The sequence below is a fragment of the Aphis gossypii genome, chromosome 3 (assembly GCF_020184175.1).
Source record: "Aphis gossypii isolate Hap1 chromosome 3, ASM2018417v2, whole genome shotgun sequence".
NCBI classification, from domain to species: Eukaryota; Metazoa; Arthropoda; class Insecta; order Hemiptera; family Aphididae; genus Aphis; species Aphis gossypii.
Genome location: NC_065532.1, coordinates 33,465,305 through 33,486,175, shown reverse-complemented (window position 1 = coordinate 33,486,175; position 20,871 = coordinate 33,465,305). Strand labels below are relative to the sequence as shown.

Genomic DNA, 20,871 nt, shown 5'->3' with positions numbered 1-20,871 from the left:
TGTCATAAAATGTTGAAGCTTCGTGTCACTTGGATATGTATTTAAAAGTAAACCATCTTGTAAGAAGTTCCAAACATAAAAATTAATAAATAATGAGTACACATTACGCACAAAATATAAACATGTATTTTTTTTTTATTTTAAAATTATAGCTATGAATAATGCGTGCTGTTTTAAGGTGTTTGATATTATAATATAATGGCAATTTGTTGTGAATTATTAGTTATTACATAATGTATACAATGGTATATAGACATAAAAATATATATTATATATACAAACAGTCATTTATATTCTTATTATTTATTGCCTATGTTACCTATATTAATATAAAGTACAATTTTTTATCTTTTTCAAATTGATTAATTTTTCATGTTTTGAAAAATTAAGTGTATTTTGAATTTTGATTGTCATTAAACTATTAAGGAAATGATATGCAATACGATTATTATTCTGTTTACTTTAATACCCTTAAGGCTATTCATTATTCCTTTCTCATACATCGATATTAGTTTTATTATTAAATGCGCTAGTTCTTGTTACACTTCATTATTTATATTTCATTGCATATGTTTATAATTATTATGTGTTTAATATTTTGCTAAGACAGTTCTATTTTTTAAAGGCGTCTATTATTTATTTAGTTGAAATTTAACAATTTAAATTGAAAAGGCATTAAGAGTATACCTTTGTATGCATTGTATAAATCATTAATTATTTGATTTTATACTGTAAGGAAAATAAAAATCGATATTTAAACGCTTGGTTAAGTCGAAATATTACTTCCCTTTCAATTGTGTATATTTACAATGAATATTTCGTGACTGTAATGTTCTTGATTGCTGTTTTCATCGTGAATACTCAAATGTAACCTAAAACTTTCTTCATACTTGCCATCTATGTTGGTAGTAGATTAAATTATTGTTTGAAAAGCCTTTATCGAAAACTTGTACAGAGTTTTATTTAAAAGCGAAAACTTTGTGACAACTGGTCTGTGTTGGGTGTCGGCAGGGAGCGTACTAGTCCAGAGGGCCAGTATAAATAGATTTCTATCCCGCCAACGATATTTTAATATATTCGGTACTACTTAAATTGGGACAACATGACAGAACTTGATTATTTTAAAATCACTCGTCAATGACGTTAATGTTCCATATTGATGTTTGCCGTAATATAAAATATACGGACCTTGGCGTAGAGAAGTATTGATCATTTATACAACGAATAAACACGAACATTAAATTTATTACGTGCTGTGGATGCGGTTAATGATAAAAATATATTTATAATAATTATGCTGCTTAATTCGCAAATGAACGCGGAGAATAATATAATAGCAAAGTATTTTAGTCTACGTATAGGTTTCACGAATTGTGACAAATCTGTGAATAGAGACTGTCAGTATGAATAACATATTATATTATATACATCTCAATTTGTCGTTAACGCTGTTTGGATCGGTAGCACAAACACGCAATAACTAGACCGTTATTTTTTGTAGGTAGAGCTTAAGACGTTTAATTTTTGTTGATATATCTTTGTACCTTACATGTACTGCAATATATTTAACAGTATGTTTTTTCCAACGTTTAGGGAAGAGAGGCTAGTATCCAAAATGGACAATGAAAACTCTCTTTGTATAACGTGATTTAGTCACTTTATCGCTGAGAAATATTTTTAACAATAGAATACCAACTTTTTATGGTCATGTTGGCATTCTAGGCAATATACGGTGTTAATCTTCTAGAATTTTAGATAGTTCCACCAACAATACACTCTTAACTGGTCTCTACGTATAGGTCTTAATGTTACCTACTTCTTCTTCAATAACCCATTCTTAAAGCTTCTTAGAGCTTGAACTGTCAATTGCTCCTATCTCATACAGAACTTTTAACAAGTGAATTTCCTCCGATATTTCCAACTCCGACATGTTATATAATCAAAAAATAACAGTAGGTATAAATTATACTTTAGGAAAAGGATATAGGTCCCAATTTACTACCCAAACACACTTCAAACTTAAGAATCGAGCACTGTCTTTCTTGTACACTCCTCATTATTATAGATTCGGCGCATATCGTGATTTCTTTATTTACTTATAAGTTGTTCTATTATTGCACGAAGTAGGATAAAATTTAAAAAATCCAACCTCATTTCACGCTATCTCTCCTATAATTATTTCATAATGAATAATTACAACATATCACTCATTCGATTTGTCTGTTTACACTTCAACAGATACGTGTCTAGGTGGATTGTAGTTCAGTTTTATATTTTTATTATTATCATTACAACAATTATTGTTAATATCGAACTACCAGCAGAATACGAGCGGTAACGAGTAAATTATATGAAATATACGTTCATTACAAATTTGAGGAACATGATCTGCTGGCACTTACCTATATATGCGTCATATTGCATGTGGACTAGGGTATACGCCGATAGTATATATACATATTACATATATACACGCCGTGCGAGAATTTCGGAACTAAATACACGCCCTTTCTATGTGTTCGCGATCCATTATCTCGAACGCTATCGGAACCAGCCGCGGTCTGTGGGAATTACTCGTACTGTGACGCGGTCGGCGCGGTGTGTTTGAACACGCTCGTTGACAGGTTCGTGTTGGAAGTTAAACCGAATGTATATGACAATATACACGGTGTGTGTATATATATATAATATGGCACAGTACGGTTACCATTGAAAAATAAAGTTTTCCTCCGATTCACTTTTTGATGTGGTCTTATGGTGTAAGTAACACATTATCCGAATCCACATTGTAATTTAATCATCGGTCCTTTTCGGGACCAACATCGATTTTAAACATATTATCAATATGTATTACTATAATCACTACCACGGAAGGATATCTGCATTGTATGTATTTATTAATTGTGTATCAACTCCACCAACTATTGGTCCTTTTAAAACTTACAGTACATTAAACTTCCTTTAAAAACAGGATCTATTGGTAGAATCAATGAATCTCCTCTATGCGTAGAATTTAGAACTTATTCTAATATTCATCTAATCAAACCACATCCACGATAGCATAAAATTAACATAATTAATGTAATAAGGATCAAAAATTGTTGATTACAAACAACAGATATTAATATTTTTCAGCGTTTTTATTTTTTTATCTAAAATATCTGAAGGTAGTTTTGTATTATTAGTACACTTACATTATCAGCTGTAATACGGTTTAGCCCCTTTTATATTTTTACCCGAAAAAACGCAATGTTTGAACTCCATATAGGTTTTGTCCATTTAACAATTGTCTAATACACTGTTTAAAAATAATAATGTATAAAAAAATAATGTGTTTTTCCGATAAAAATACAATAAAGCTATAAAACATAATTGAGTATAATATACATTTTTAGCAACACAATTGAACATAGAATATTTTATGAGACGTTGCCACATTCACGATGCCTAAATTTTGTAATTTGTTATTTTAATGTATTATTATTACACCATTTATTATGATAGTAAACTTACATAAACTACGTACTGTAACTATAAGCCGATCTCAGCTTCATAAACAATGTAATATTACATGTTAAAATAGAATTAAACATAATATATAAGAGTTTGACTAATATGCAAATGAAATATCAATTACTAAATCTTTACCAATATATTCAAGTCAAATTTGAAACAAATACCAAAGTATACCAATTTAATTTATTATCAATAATTTTAACTTCATGATATATAATACATAATATATACCAGTGACCCTGAATATTTTATGATTATTATCTGAGAGGTAACTAACATATCAAATATCAACAATATGTTAATTACATAGGATCATAAAATCGTGTTAATTTTAATGCATTCAATATTATATTTTGTATTAGCGTTATTAATAAAATAATATTTATATTTTCTAAATTTTAAATTCCAATATCACATATTTTTTGTTCCTTAACCATGTATGTTTTTCTTTTTTGTATTTATATATTATATGTATTCTATAATAAATTTTGCTGGGTAATATCATTTTACATTGATATTAATCATGAAAAATACATTATTGTATTCAAATAAAATTATAAAAAATAAAAAAATTGTTTATATGAATTGTGGTATGTTTATCGGAGGTCTTTGATTTGTAGTTTAAACTAACATGATAATTAATCATATGATGTGAGTATCATTGTATTTATTTTTTTATTTTTGTTTAAATTAATATTTTAATTATAACAATTATTTACTTTGTTATCAATCTTAAATGTTTAAAAATGAGAAGAGATAAAATGTTAAAAGGACCAACATTTATGTTTAATATGGTAAAATCGTATTACAGTACAATTTATCATTACCTAATTTCGTTATTAGTATTAATACTATTAATGTCATTACGTTTTACCGTATTGTTAAATTGCTAAATAAAAATGAACACTAGGTAATATTATAATATAGTATGAATATAATTCTTCACATTTATACATACATAAGATTTATGGAATTCAGTTCTTACATGTTGTAAAAATAATTTAGAAAATAGATCGATTGTTGGTGTACTTGTATTCAAACAGAAAAAGCACACAAAAAATTTCACGCGAATCTGAGTGATGGATTTTGAAAAGGTCATTTTCCTTTGTTAACATCGGTTTATCCTAGGAAATAACTACCTGCGACCGTCTGAAATTTTCGAAGAAATGCGAGTAGGGTCAGTTTTGAAGTATTGTTAACAAATGCGGTGTTTTGAACGCGATGATTTATGCTGTCATTTATAAATGTGATTATTTTAATCGTTTTTTTTTTTTTTTTTTATCGACGATAATATGATAAATTTAATAACTTTGAGAGCAATGGATAAGTTTTAAAATAAAACCATGCAAATATAATAGTCCAACAATTGTGACATTCGATTTTTATTTTTACACTATTTCGTTTTTATAGGTATAATTAATATAATTATTTTAAAAATTAAAGACGCATCACCAATGTCCGTGTCCTATTTTTATATGGTCCCTGAACAGCCGTTTATTATCAAACATACTACCAACCGATATTTACATTTTCTTCTCGTCCGCCAGTCTACGGTATTCGATATTAACACGGTCATGTGAGATTCAGTGCGACAACATGATCAACGAACAATGCCGATCCGACAAACAGATATAGTCGTTTGCCGCCATTCGATACATCGAATAATCAAGGAGTAAAAGTCAAAAAGGGATTTATTATTTAGACGCGAGTCAATTTTTTGTGCGGTGTTTAATTATTATAATTGATTTTATTCGTTCTATTATTAAAGTGTGTGTGCATAATCGTGTATTTCATTTTATGTTTTACTGACACATATTGTTTCGCTTCCGAGTACCCTTTATATCGTGTTTATCGCAGAGGACGGACTGCGTCAATACTACAACATTGCCGTGAGTTATGACCGATGAGACATAAATATTATTTTTTATTCAATAGTTTTATCCTAATTTATAGATTTAACAATGAGATCCGTTTAATATTGTAACTATTACAATACCTTACAATATATGATGGTAGTTTTTTATTAATGGGTCTAATTTTTGTTTAATATGCTGTGGTTACGATAATTTTATTGCAGATTATAGATATTCATATTTAATATTTATATTGAAGTGTTACAATTCATTAAATGTCCATGAAAGTTTTTTTTTATTTCGACAATAAAAAAAGTATATATACTACCTATATATTAACATTTAAAGCATTTTATTAATATAGTAATGTGAAATCATTTATGGCGATAAATTTATCATTCGAAAAAAATAACCATTTTGCATCTTATACACTATAACATTCTAAATCTACATAATTAATTAAATTTAATCATTTGATTTTCAATACACACTTATGCGATTATTTGTTTACAAAATGCGATCAGCATTATATTTTAAGCTCACCCTTAATTATTCGGACTTGCATATTATTATTGTTGAAATAATTTTAATCAAAATATTCAGTCATGATTACTGATTAGTTATTGTATTTAGAATGATAGAATAAATATTCTTTGTTTCTATGATTGCATTTCATCATATACTGAGTATGCGTACTACATGAATACATTATAAGTTATAACGTTCTCCTCTCTAATAAATATATATATATTTGTTTTTATACATCAATGTATTACACCAATTCGATAGACAGTAATGTGAAGCCAAATTCATTATAAGTTATAAGCATACGATAAAAGTTAAATCACAGCAGCCAGGATTTCATTATAACTATATGGGTTTTTATAGTCGTATTGTTATTTTTAATAATAATATTTTGGCGGTAAAAATATATCGTTACCGGGGCTCAATAGGTACACGCGGACTATTATGCTCGTGAATTGCGTCGCAATGTGGTAAATCAAGTGTGTGTGTTCGGCAAGACCCAAAGGTTTAAGAAAAAAAAAAAAATAAAGAAATGAATTTTCTGCTGGCCTTCCGCCAGTCTGGATCGCCCGGATAGTAGTGGTGCCGTTTTTAAAACTCAGCTCTTACAACACAAAACACGTACGTTAAACACCCAGCACCTTACACATTGCAGTACACCGTTAATATTGATTAAAATCCAGGGATTAAGAAAACCCGTTACCAAATACGGTCGGTACGCTAACGGTCGAGGTGCGCGTGGGAGAGAAGGTGAACTCGTTAGAGTTGTTATAGTCTTACGCGTTTCTGCACTGATACACACCTCTATACGACCAAACTTTCCAAGTATGATTTCTGCAGCTCATTCCGGCTGAAACAATAAAAATTAAAATAATATAATAATAAAAATTAACAGTTTTGTTATAAAATATTAGACTTCCGTTGACGTGACCGAGTGTAATATAAGACGCCACGACGCGACGGTCTGGTGTATAGGAGCACGAAAAACAATCTGATTATTATAAAAGGTGAACACTTTTTTGATTTAAAACTAGTAAGTTTTTTAAAACATTTTTTTTTTTTTTTAATTTGAATTCTTCTTAAAAATATATATATCGTATTCATTATAAGAATTTGGGCGGAGCAGTGAATATATTGATTTTACAATTATCTGTGTTATTTTTTTTTATATCTATCTGTCATTACCTTTTTAGGCAATAAAAATATTTGATTTTCCACTTTAATGAGGAGAGTAAAGAGTACCTAGAATTACCTAGTCATTCTTATAACGACCATAGAAAAAAATAAAAACCAAAACCAGATTTCGATAAAATCAATTTCTTTATTTTGGTATAATTAAAAAATGAATAACCATAAAAACTTAAAGTTCTTATCACGTGTTTATATAATATCTACTATATGAGAAATATTAGAGAAGTTACTGACATGTTTTTTTTCTTTAGTATTTCACTTTTCAGATAGCCATTATACATTTTTAATTTCAAACTCATAAAGCAGAATAGCTTTCTTGATGATCTCAATGTATAACAATTGAATTTAAAAAATATAGATAATTAGTTATAACTTATAAGTATTTTGTATTTAAAGTTTAGACAGGTAAATTAGTTAGCCAACATTTTGCAGAGTACACCTATCTACTATACTCATGTAAACTTAAAATACGTATAGATATCTAATAATCTACTGGTCTAATAATAGGTATTCGATTTTCATGTATGGTTAAAAAAATATTTTTTTCACTATTATTATATTAAAATAAAATTGTATGTCGCAATTATCTAGTATATCGCTATAGGACATAGTTATATATAAAAAAAAATAATAATATACTTTCATGAATTAAATTAATTATTTCTAAAACTTAAATACTTTAAAAAAAAAATAATATTTACTTAAAAAAAAAAATTAATCACCGTATCTATTTATACATATAAGTGCATAAAATAAAAATGTAATAATTTATCGATATAGTAGATGTACGATGATGGTAGAATAACGAAAATATACATTGAAAGCAATAATGAGTTGAGTTGCATAATTAAAAATAAAAACATCTGTATTAACTTTCTTATATATTTGCTGTAATGGTTATAACGTCCTAATATACAATTCGAAAAAACTAATGGTACCTACTATACTTCTTAGTAAACTTATATATTAATTTGACTGATAAATTATTATACTACTTATCTAATATATATATTGACTTAATGATATTATATATATTTTTTTTTCATAGTTATATTTTTCTTGAATAAAACTGTTTTCATTTTAAAATATTTATTATAAAAAATGTTTTGGATATTAAATTAATAATAATACAGTTTTTTACAATCAAAACGTGACTCTCATTTTTTTTTTATTCAAGACTCATTAATTAACGTTATCTATAAAGCTATACAGATAAACGAATTAATGGATCTTTGTTTTACAAACTTTTGTTGTATGATTGATATAACTCGTTATGTCAAGTCTTCAAATATTTTTTTCTCATAATATATTTTAATACGACATATATAACTAAGTATTCTGCTTACACTTTTTAGTTAAACAAATAATGGATGCACGTTAAAATAGTAGAAAAATTATATATATTGTATTATAATGGATACATGCAATGTTTTAATATTTATTAAAAGTTTTTTTTTGAAAATATTTAAGAATAATTAAACGAAAAAACCATAAAATTTTATATTCTCTTATTGATAAAATTAAAATATATTTGTGCTGAATTCATACTCCATGTTATGCTGTGCTAATCTTTCGTTTTGCTAATCGGTAACATGTAATTGTAACGCTTCGCTTAAATATTAACTTTGAGACGTTTGTTTGAAACATCATTGAAGGATTAAAAAAAATACTGATATTAGAGTTTGATATGCATTTTTGTGGTCCCATAATGATATCTTGATGTAAATTTCTTTTCTAAAATTTATGCACATAAGTGTACCTTAAGCACTTTGAGTATAAATACCACTGTACGTATGTACATATTATTTTAAAATATTTTTCTAAGTTGATAAGATTTTTTTTTTTTTTTAAATATATTTATATTTTATTATCTATTAAATCATTATCAAATAATAATTTAAAACAAAATATAAAATAACTTTTGACAATAATTCATCTATAATATGGTTTTTAACTTTTAGCTTAAAAAAATTAAAATGTGTCTGCATTTTTATGTTATTATCTACTATAAATATTGATTTTTAAATTTTAAATTGATTTAATTAATTATTAAACAGTAATACATAATAATATCACACATTTTTTTCATATTTTAAGTAAAATAGGTATGAATAAAGAATAACTGTTATTCTAAAATTCTGATATGACTTATTAATAATTTATTTATTGACTGTGATGTACAAAAAAGATTAGATTGCATATTTAAATCAATCATATCAATCTCATTATAAATAGCTTTATTATTTTATTTCTATGATTACTATCTCAACAGTATAATAATAATAATAATAATATACACTCAATCACATTTATTTGATTAGTTATGCGCAATAATAATAATAAGTTACAATATTAATAATTATTATATGAATAGTTAAATTATATATTATAACATATTCTATTTTTTGTGTAACAATTGAGGAACTTTTAATCATTGTTTGGGATACGGCTTTAAATTACAAGATGATTATTCGATGAAAATATAAAACTATGATGAAAGTTCTGCGTCAAAATTAATACTTATAAATTTCTTTACTTGTTGAAAGGGAAAGTTTAAGTAACCAAAAATACATTTCAGTTGAAATAACCTCATTCAAGTATAACTAGAGTTTTAAAATTATAATATATTTATTATTTAAGAAGAGCGAATAATATTGCTTTTTTACTTTATCTCTATAACATAACATTGTCTATTATTTATACTCATCCGGCTTTTATAGTACGTAAAGTCTTTTAATAGTCTATAAATCTTCATAACAATAATATTTATACATTTTGTTATTATTGTTATAAAAATTATTTATATTATCTAGACTTAAAAATAATTAAATTTCATTACATCTTTATAATAATGAATGATAAATACCATTTAAAATATGAAATTCTGAATCAATAAATTAATTATTTTTTGGTTAGTAAAAATAAAAGATTTTCAACTTGAAAAAAAATAGACACACGAATTGAAGCGATCAAATTTTAATAATGTTGAATATCAAAGGTTTAATATAAAATAATTTGTTTTTCATAACAAAATCATATTAATTATAGAAACTTAAAAATACCAAATTATCACTTTCTATACTCAACACAATTTTTAAAATTCATAGCTTTTTTATTTTATAGGTAATATTGTTTATTTTTTTTAGTCATCTTTATATAAATGTTGATAAAACCTTTTTGCAAGAATAAAAAGCTTGAATATTTAATATCAAAGCCCACATAAGTTCTTATAGAGTTCTAATAGCAATTAAAAATTATTGAAAATACAAAATGCGCATTTTTTTATTATTAATTAAAGCTAGGTATGACAAATTTTGCTAAACTAACATTTTAAGAATCATTTAGTGGTTAAAAATGAATACAATTTTCAAATTTCAAATTAATGGTTGAACATGTATTACAAGATTAACTTTTTCTTGTAAGAACGTAATAAACAGGACTTGGTGCTTATATATTTTATCGAGGATTTTTAATCTTAACATATTACATTATATATTAATATAATAGTAATAAATTTCCTTTAATATTATTTATTATTTACATTACACTATCATTAAATATTAGATATAATTATATAAATATAGACAATATTAAATGTAAAAGTTTTACCTATGTTTAATGTTGGCATATCTTGTGTACATCGAAATTTATAAAATACCTATTCAAAATAAAAATTATGTAAATGTTATTTAAAAACAAAATTTCAACACTATATGGATATAAGCATAATATATTTGTCGGAAGCCACGACACTTTATCTGAACTCGAATTTAATTTACTACCCATTATATATTGCGATATTATTCACTTAAAAAAAAAAAAAAAAAACATATTAATTTTATGATTGGTCATAAATTACTATTTATTATCAATGATATTATTATTATTGTTCGATAACAATTGTACCTTTTTAAAACATACATATTGGCGAGAACTACGTACATAAACCTTTATTTTTAGAATTTATTTTTTAAAGACTCATTATTTTTAAACCTTATTAATATATTAATATGATTGTTTAAAACTTAATGTCTGATCGATTGTTCTTGAAATGTTTTATTTTTTATCCGAGCAATACCAAATCCGATAAATATGTCGATAAATCATAACAACCGCATTTAAACGAAACTCGACCAGCGTTAACGGCGTTATTTTCGAGGATGAAAAGCTTAATAGCTTACTGTTTCCCTCTAGAGATAATTTTAATGGCATATAATTGTACTTCAAATTATTATATACGCAGTGTGTAAAAAAAAAATGGTATCTTTCGATATTTTAACGAATTATTTTACTTGTTTTTATCGTGAAAGAATATTTTTACCTCAACTTTCATGTTCTGCAATAGAAATTATTTGATCATAATGTATATAAATAATAAATATGCCTAAAACTTAAATATGCTATTAATATACAACTATAATATACATAATATATACGTAATAGAAAAAGAACTATTACGAAATTAAATACCAAACTACATCAATGATGTAGTTAAATCCTAATGGAGTATTATTGAATATTCCTCAAAAAATTCGTAAATTATAAATCAATTACAATATGAACATTAATTTTTTTAGGAATTTTTAAATTATAAACGTCTATTTTTTTTTTCATTTTAAGTACTTCTATTAATAAAAATATGTTATTATGATAAATATAAGTCATTAATTTAGATGTATGTAAAACATAAATAAAAATAATGAAATAAATAGATACATTTTAAAATGTTGGAATATTGCAGTTAATAATATTAATTATTAAATGTACCAAGTTTGAAATTCAATATTTAAATAAAATACAATAAATGAAGAACTAATTTATATATAGTATACTATAAAGTACATTTAAGTTATATGTGCATGTAAAACTGTTGTCATTTTCTCAAGTGCAGCTTCTTGTATTAATAGCTAGTAATATAATAAAGTCAACGATAAAATTAATGACCTATGCACTCCACAACAACGACGTTTGGTTCTCGGTTGTTAAAATGCTATTATTTTAAGTTATTATTATTCTGTTTGTAACTTGTGGAAAATCATATTATACATTTTTCAAGTATAAGGTACCTGATAAAAAAAAACCCGGTTTATAAAAAATCAAAATCAAAACTTAGATATGAAAATAAATTATAATTTATTTGTTATTAAATAAATAAATTCGTTAAAACTCATTTTGTTTTGTTTACTCCACCTATAATGTTCGAATAAAATCTTCTCTATGACATTTTTATCAAAGAATTATCGTCGAATTTTATTGAAGATATTGGGAGAAATTATATTAACTGTATAATATAATTCATTTTAATTTAAATGCTTGTACAATTATGAATTAAAGTAATAAGATAATTTAAATATGTAGGTTTTAATATCTTATTTTATATAAATGTAGTGCATTTCATATATTTAATCATTATTTTTAAAAACACAATTAAATACATAATCAAAGATTGCATTATACCTACATTAAAATTTCAGATTCCAACCATACCAAAAAACATTAAAATTATGTCGAGTAGTTTAAGTGATTAAAAATATGTTTATTATGGGGGGAAAAATATTTATACAACTCGTAGTTTAGTCCCTCATTATTACTATTAAAATATCCATTATAAATTAATTTATTGAATATATAATTATGTACAGTAATAACTATATTAACTCACTCCAATATTTAATTAGTTAAAATTAAATAATACAAAAGATAATTAAAACTGCAATGGTGATAAATTATATATTAATTAAAAATAGCTATAGTTAATGATACTCAATGAAAATAATAAAAGAATAAATACGAACAATTGTTTTATAATAATTATTTTATTTTAAAAATGTTATAGTTTTAAAATAATGAATTATTCAATGACATTATTTCAAGTTTTATATCATGTCAGTTTTGAGTCATACTATATTTTAGTTATGAAACTTTACCATCAAGCAAGAATTTAAAACTTCCACTTCAATGTACAATCTGAAAAAAGAGGTAGATAATTTTGATAGTTCTTCATATAATCACAATGAAAAATTCATAAATATAATAGATATTAAATTATGTATTGTATATCCATTAGCTGATATGTACAGTTTTAATTTTAAAAATATTGGTACTAATTTTAAATAAAATACCAAAAAAATTGACCTATTTTATTAAGTAATCAGTTATAAAAGCATTAGTATTTATAAATAAGAATACCGCAGTTTTTAACAATTGAAGTATTTATTTTGATTTTTTTTTTATACACATTACACACACACATCTATATTATATAGTATACTGGGATACTGAGTAAAATAAATGTTTGGTCTGTTTTGGCAGGTGGATTATAAATAATAAATGTTTACTTATACATGTTTTAAATACAATTTCGTAAAAGTTTTAAATTTTTAATAATTATAAAAACATCATATTCTTAATATTTAATAATTATTATATATATAAAAAAATAATAATTATCATAAATGACTGAAGAGAGAGAATACAAATTCATACAAATTCCATTAAAATTAATTTGAGCCTGTTACTATAATAAAATCGTATTCTATACCACAATATTTTTTTAAATTTTTATTGTAGAGATGTAACCAAATATATATTATTTGAATTATCCATAAATACATTTTTTTTAATAAAAGTAAAATATATTATTCTTAATATATTATAATGTCCACTGTGTACCTACTTGTTATATTAAAAACTGGCGAGACTGAAATATACATATTAAATTAGATTAATATCCGGTTCTTATATAATCACAAGACTGATCATATTTTTGAACAAAGCAATATAAATACGTAAACAAAGTTAATCTGGTTGTTGATGTTTGTCACTAAGATAAAATAAAGCAATTCATGTTGGGTTTAGTTGTAGAGGCCTAAGTTTAATCAAAAATGAGGCTATAAATTTAAGAGATGATTTACGATGTCGCATAATACAACACCCGCTGTAATAACTCATCGACATTGCCACATAATTACACTGTCTACGGTTTTAGACTTGTTCAGTAACACTACTGGTGTAATATAATATAAAGTTAACCGTTTAATGTACATCAATAAAAATAATGTATTGTTAAAATATTTTTAATAAACATAAAACAATACGTTAAAAATCAACACATGATGCCTATATACTAATATACAAAGTGTTTGATCTGATATCAGCCATTAATTGGAGTAAACATGAACAAATTGTTAAATTTGAACACTTTAGTTTAAAATATGATGATTCATTCATTTTTTTTTTAAAAAAAATACCATCAATATTTTTTTTATTCTAAATATTCTTTAATAACATTTTAAAATTCTACATATAATTGAATAATTGAATCATTTTTCTGTAATTATCGATAGTACTTTAATATAAATTTAGTATTTAAAATTTTTCCTAATTGCATTTAAAAATCAAATAATATTAACTTGTCTCATTTTTTAAGGTAACCATCATTTTTATATGTTTTAAATTTATTCATGCATTAATAGATTTTGTTATTAATAATATATATATTATTTTTTTTGAACAGATAATAAAATTGTGGTTTTTTTAAAAATATTTATTACATATTTCTTGTATTATTCAAGTAAACTATTAATATTTAAATATATATAACCTAACCAGATAGTAATTGAATTTTATGAAATTATAAATTTGACTAAATCTACTCGATACAATAAAATATTGTATTTTTAATTTACTATTTTGGATGATTAATATAAACTATAAATCGAATTTAGAGTTAAATAAAACTATACTTATGACTACAAATTAATCAGAAATACTCTGAGAATTACAATATGAGAATAGTTTAAATCAATAAAATTAACTATGTTTTTTAAATAATATTAAAAACAATAAAATATATTAATTCATATAATTAATCAAGAACTTGAAATTATACTGAATTACAATTTTAATTTGACTAACGCAAATAATATATTTTATTCTATGTATATACCTTCAATTTATTTATTTTTAGATTAAAGTCTGAAATTCAAATCAAATTATAATTAAATGCAATACATAATAATTAATTTAAAAATGTATATAACTATTGACTATAGAAACAAGCATTTAAAATCATAGTATATTCAAAAAAATATAATATTGATAGATGTGTTACCATATTAAAATACTAATATATAATTTTTACTGAGTTAAAAACTCATAAAAATTATAAATATTTTAATTAATAACTTCAATTTTATAAAACTGTTAAACTAACATATTATTTCCATTATAAAGGTATCATATTTTTTGACCATGGATTTTAATTTTTTAGTATTTAAGTATTACGCGAGTGCTGTTAATAATTTTTTTGTTATATAAAAAATTTATAAATTTGATGATAAACATAGTGATTAAATATTATTTGTTGAAATACAACTTCAGCTTGTCGGCAAAATCCATAAGTTTAAACAATTTCTCACGGGTAACAATAATTAGCATATATTTTAATAGGAATACGCGTAAGAGTGCCATTAAAGGATGGGCCGTTGTTGTTAACTTTGTGGAAAATTATGTTAATATATAAGCGTACACTTAACATTTAACGATTCGCGTAGTCTTTTATGTGATTTTAAATCATGAGTTGTAAAACAAAAAAAAAAAATTAACAACCAACAACCAACAACAACAATAACAAAATGACGATAAAATCAATTTTTTGAGGTGTTAAAAAGTCAGTTGAGTGCAAAGTATGTTTACACTGTTCGACAATAACAATAGAAATAATAATAAAAACCTAAACTACGATCGGTATCACTAGAATATAGGTATAGACCGACATAGCCACCTCGATGTTTGTAAAGTGTGTCTTATCCATTTTCTTCTTACTATATAGCTAAGTCATCAATGCAACATGTCTCACTCTCTTTCTCTCCCTTTTTCATCTCTCTCTTTTCGTCACTAATCCTGCTTCACTCGGCGACCGCGATGTGTGACTTTCAACTTGCAACTAGTCCTTATCGGACAGAAAAAAAAACTGAAAAGAATACTTACTCGCTCTATATTATTGTACATATAGTTGTAAGTTCGGTAACGATAATGGCTGACAACGGCTGTTGATAGCGAAAGGAAATAGTAGGACCTTTTCCCTACCACCGACCAACACAACGACTACACTTGCGTTTATATAAGTACACGACGGTGTGCGTATGTGTGTGTATGGGAACCTTAGTGGTGGTATATAATATATATAGTGGCCGTAGATACAACATAAAAGCTTTTAAAGATAATACGGGCGAGAAAATAACATCGTGCCGAGAATGTCGGAGACGACGGGCACCGAGTTCATTGTTGGTGGCCATTGTTAAGTATGACGGCGGTGGCGACGAGACGAGCGGCGAGTCGGTCAATGGCGGAGTGACGAGAAGGGGTTGGTTGGAAACGGCCGAACCGTTTACTGTTTATCTCGTCGTCATCGTCGTCGTCGTCAGGACGGGACGGTCGCACGGTTTTTGTGTTCGCGTGCACACCCCTTTTCCGTCGCCACCGACTTATATATGTCCGGTTATTCTCGCGGCTAACGTTCCGTATAATATTTAATATTCTATACACAAAATAATAATATTAATAAATAAGTCTTTTAGCTCGCACCATAATACTAAAAGAACAGTGTCGACTGGCGTTAATTATAGACACTCAATTAGAGGTTACACCTGCCCTAGAGTAGACGTAAACGAATTTTCGACCAACGAACTCCAACCATGTTCTCGGGACTAAACGTGTGTTTTGTTCCTAACTGTCTCTGAAATAGGCCGACCCTGTAGTTCGACACGAACCTTGGCCAGCTTAGGTCTTGCGCTAAAAAGACTACCAAATGCATCTATACTCTATTCGAGATTGATATAATAATGTCCAAGGACGTTTTTCCACCGTCGATTTCTGTCGTAGCACATTTTACTAGTGAAATTATTGAATTTTTGCAAAACTGTTTCTTTTATTATTTAACCGGCTCAGGTTTTCTCGGCGACCGAGTCACTCATGTTTTCGATTTAAACGAACCAATCAAGTAAGTGACTCTGTGTCTGTCTACTCATCGATATGGTATCTAACTTTAGATGCTACGAACAATAATTCTACTCGGCTCCCGAGCTCTAAAATAAAAAAAAACAATTTAGAGTTAACGAATTTCATATAGAATTCAATTTGCCGTTAATTGTTTACAGTTTATGAAAATTCAATACATTATTTTATGCTTACATCAAGGTAAAAATTTTGAGTATTCATCAGAAAATATCTCTTTTAATGTCCTCGCTATGCCCAGTAATAAATATTCTATCTACTCGTTGTAATGGTGTATAAATTCAATATTATGTTTCCCTGCATTTTTCGAAAAACGATCATCATTCCAAAAGTAAAAAAGCGTCATATTATACGTCATTCGCAGCGACCCAGTTTCAAAACACGCGAGTGCATCGTACCACGACGTCACCCTTACTACATTATTACAAACATTTATACGTACCAGACGCAATATTTAATTAGATTAGCGTAGTCGAATTCAAACTCTGTAACGGTCCACCGCAGAAGACAATTTTATCGCTCCTAACGAGGAGAATATATAAGATTATATCCCTCCTAACCTCTTATTACAATATTATCCTGAATTACCGTAATAGTTGACGATATACGACCAAACTTAAACATGCGTGTGGCAAGGAACTGTCGTCTGAACACTACGTGGTTTGATGCAATAAATTATCAAATTATCATATCATAACCTATATTGATATTATATATTTTTATTTTTACATCCATACATCCCATCTAAAACAATCTTCTATAATTGTCTTAATATTAATATTTTTTATTATAATATTAAAATATTACATATTTATTATTTTATGATGAAGTAATGATTTTATAATATTAAGTTGTATACGGATGAATTTTTTATAATCTAAAATATAATTTTTTTTATAAATATAGTGATATTTTATCAAAAAAACAGATCTAAGATAAAAATATAATATAGTTGTAGTTAAAAGAACATAATATGTGTAGAATTCAGCCCAACCTAGTTACACTTACCATAGATTATAGAACTATAAAGTATTTTTCATATACGTATTATTATAACTATGCATTTTGTATTATATTATTTATATTGTAACCTTGGATGAGTTATTATTTATAATATTTAAATTTTCACTACAAAGTGAAATTTGTAAAAGATATTATTTGAGTGAAATTGATTTTTATAAAGATACTCTGTTTAAACATTTTATAGAAGATGTAGTTATTAAAAAATATAATTATTGCCTTAGTTTTTTAAAAAATCTGAAACATAAATAATTGAATATAAGGTAAATTGTTCATTTAGCTTGGGTATTATTCATTTTTAGTCAAGTATATTTCTTAAACAAGTATACTTACTGAAAAACACGGCTCTGCGTTAAATTTTTAATCACAAGTTTTTAATTTCGAAGTACTAAAAAATACCATCTTTTAAATCAAACTAACTAATGTTTAAGAAATAATTTTACATTCATCCTGTTCTTTGTATACCTAATTAAAAATTAATGATCAATACAATTGCATTTATACAAATTATGTATAATATTTATTGAGCACTAATATTACTCTACGTTTAATCATCAGATGAAACTGATAATATTATCTTCAATGCAACTGTTTCAAAAATCATATTTTATTATAATAAAGATACATATTCATATAAAACTCAAATAAAATCAGGTTTTAATATTTATAAGAATGAGTATTGGATCACCTACAGTTTAGTTTCTAATCAAATTTATTCAGTTTGGGATTATACACATGTTTTTTTTAACTATAAAACACGAATAATTTACCTATGTCAATACAAATGTATAATATACTATAGGTATGTAGATAATACAATTTATAAATTGTTTAATACATACTTATTTGTACTAGTCTATTTTTACATTGGGTTTTATTGATAATACAAAGTTAACTGCGGGATATTATTAATAATGAAGTTGTAGCGAAACATGCTCGTTAGTCACATGCGTCTTTAAAAGCCCAACTTTTATTCACTCATCCACGACCCCTACAACGTATACAGCCGGAAATAGTCTCTTAAAAACGTCTAATAGGAGTGGAGTAAGGGAATAATTAATGTGCTCAGCAAAAACTTCTAGATTAAAACTATACATGCTTGGTTTTGATCAAGTTTATAAAATTAAGAAGTATAGACGCCGTCAGAAACGTACGCTCTACATACATCAACATGTCACGTCTGACTAGTGACTACATGGATAAGATGTAAGAGAAGAAACGTAGGAGGAAATATTTCGTACCACAACACACGCGCCTTATGCAGTAACACGTCCGTCGTTGTGTAGCAGTTGTCGTTATTACCTTTATTGTTGTTGAGTAGGTATACAGTGAAACAATAATTAAATTTCTTTACCAGTATAATAATTGAACAAATTCATAAAAATACACTGTAATATCTAATAGGTATCTACTAATTTGCATAATAATTTTCAAATAAATGACGACTTTCGCGTTTTTTTTAATTCATTCTAAACCCATAAATCTCCGGATTACTATATTATGGTTTGCGCTTGTTATACTTTTATCATTTCTGATTAACAGACCGAAAAATCTCGATTACTTTTAAAATAATGATCATATAAGTAAAACAATAATAATATTGTTGTTGTTGTTGCTGTTGATGCTAATGTAATTAACAATTATTATAGAATTTTTTTTTTTGTTGTATTCATAATATATACAATATACATGATTAAACAAGATGATTTTTTACCACACTTACTGATTTAAACATAAAACTGAATTAGTAATTTAATACACCTTTATATTTTCTTAAATTTTCATATACACAATTGTTTACATTTTCACAAAACCAAGCTTTTCATTTAGAATTGTAACTGTGAAACTTTTTTATTTAAAAAAAAGTTGTATAGTATAATATATTATAAAACTGTAATAGTAATTTTAAATGTAAATATAAATAAGAGATTAGTTGTGGTTTAATCTAAATTTCTCCAAGAATTTTTACCATAGAATTTTTTTTTATTTACCCTTTTATAAATATACCTTTTTAGTCAAATTTTTTGAAAACTTATTTTGTTTGAATACATATCTTGTAAACGTTCTCAATTGTAACATTTGTCATCTAAGCATTTTGTCTAAATTGTTTGTTAAACTTTTTGAACCAAAAATAGTTGTAGTTTTCAAAAATGTCACATTCATTAACCAACATAAGTTTCATAACCCAATTCTACAACTAAAGATTTTATTGTCTAATATAACGATATTATGTGTCATTGCTTATTTAATAATGTTGTGTAGGTTAATATTTTATAGCATGGTTATTATATAATATACAACGCAAACATCTATAATATGAATATAAATTTTAAACCGATAGTTAGTATTTTAATTTTTAATTTTTTTTTCAGCTAAATAGTCACTGTAGAAACAATACATGTTAAGTACATACTCTAAAAATATCTATCGTATATTTATTTTTTTATCCAATAATTTTTATTTAAATACAAATCATCGATATTTTTATTAGAATATAGTGTTATACGTAATAATATAAACATTATCTTTCAAAATTATAAAATTACATGTAAAAAAAACTAAATGAAATTTAAAATCACAAATACGAAATTGGATTAATAAAACATTTTTTTTTCTATTTTGTTTCTTGATAACGATATAAGTAGTTACTAGAAGATATTAAATTTAAATGATTGTATACATTTGACTGAATGGTTTCAGAAGTTCCATAACTATACAAAATATGTCATGGAAATACGAAATTATTAAA

General features: G+C 25.4%; 1 protein-coding gene across 1 annotated transcript in view; it reads left to right on the top strand.

The window, feature by feature from the left end:
* The window catches only part of LOC114118990 (zwei Ig domain protein zig-8-like), a 221,587-nt gene that overhangs the window by 107,940 nt on the left and 92,776 nt on the right, over positions 1–20,871 (top strand). The gene's annotated exons all lie outside the window — the stretch shown is intronic.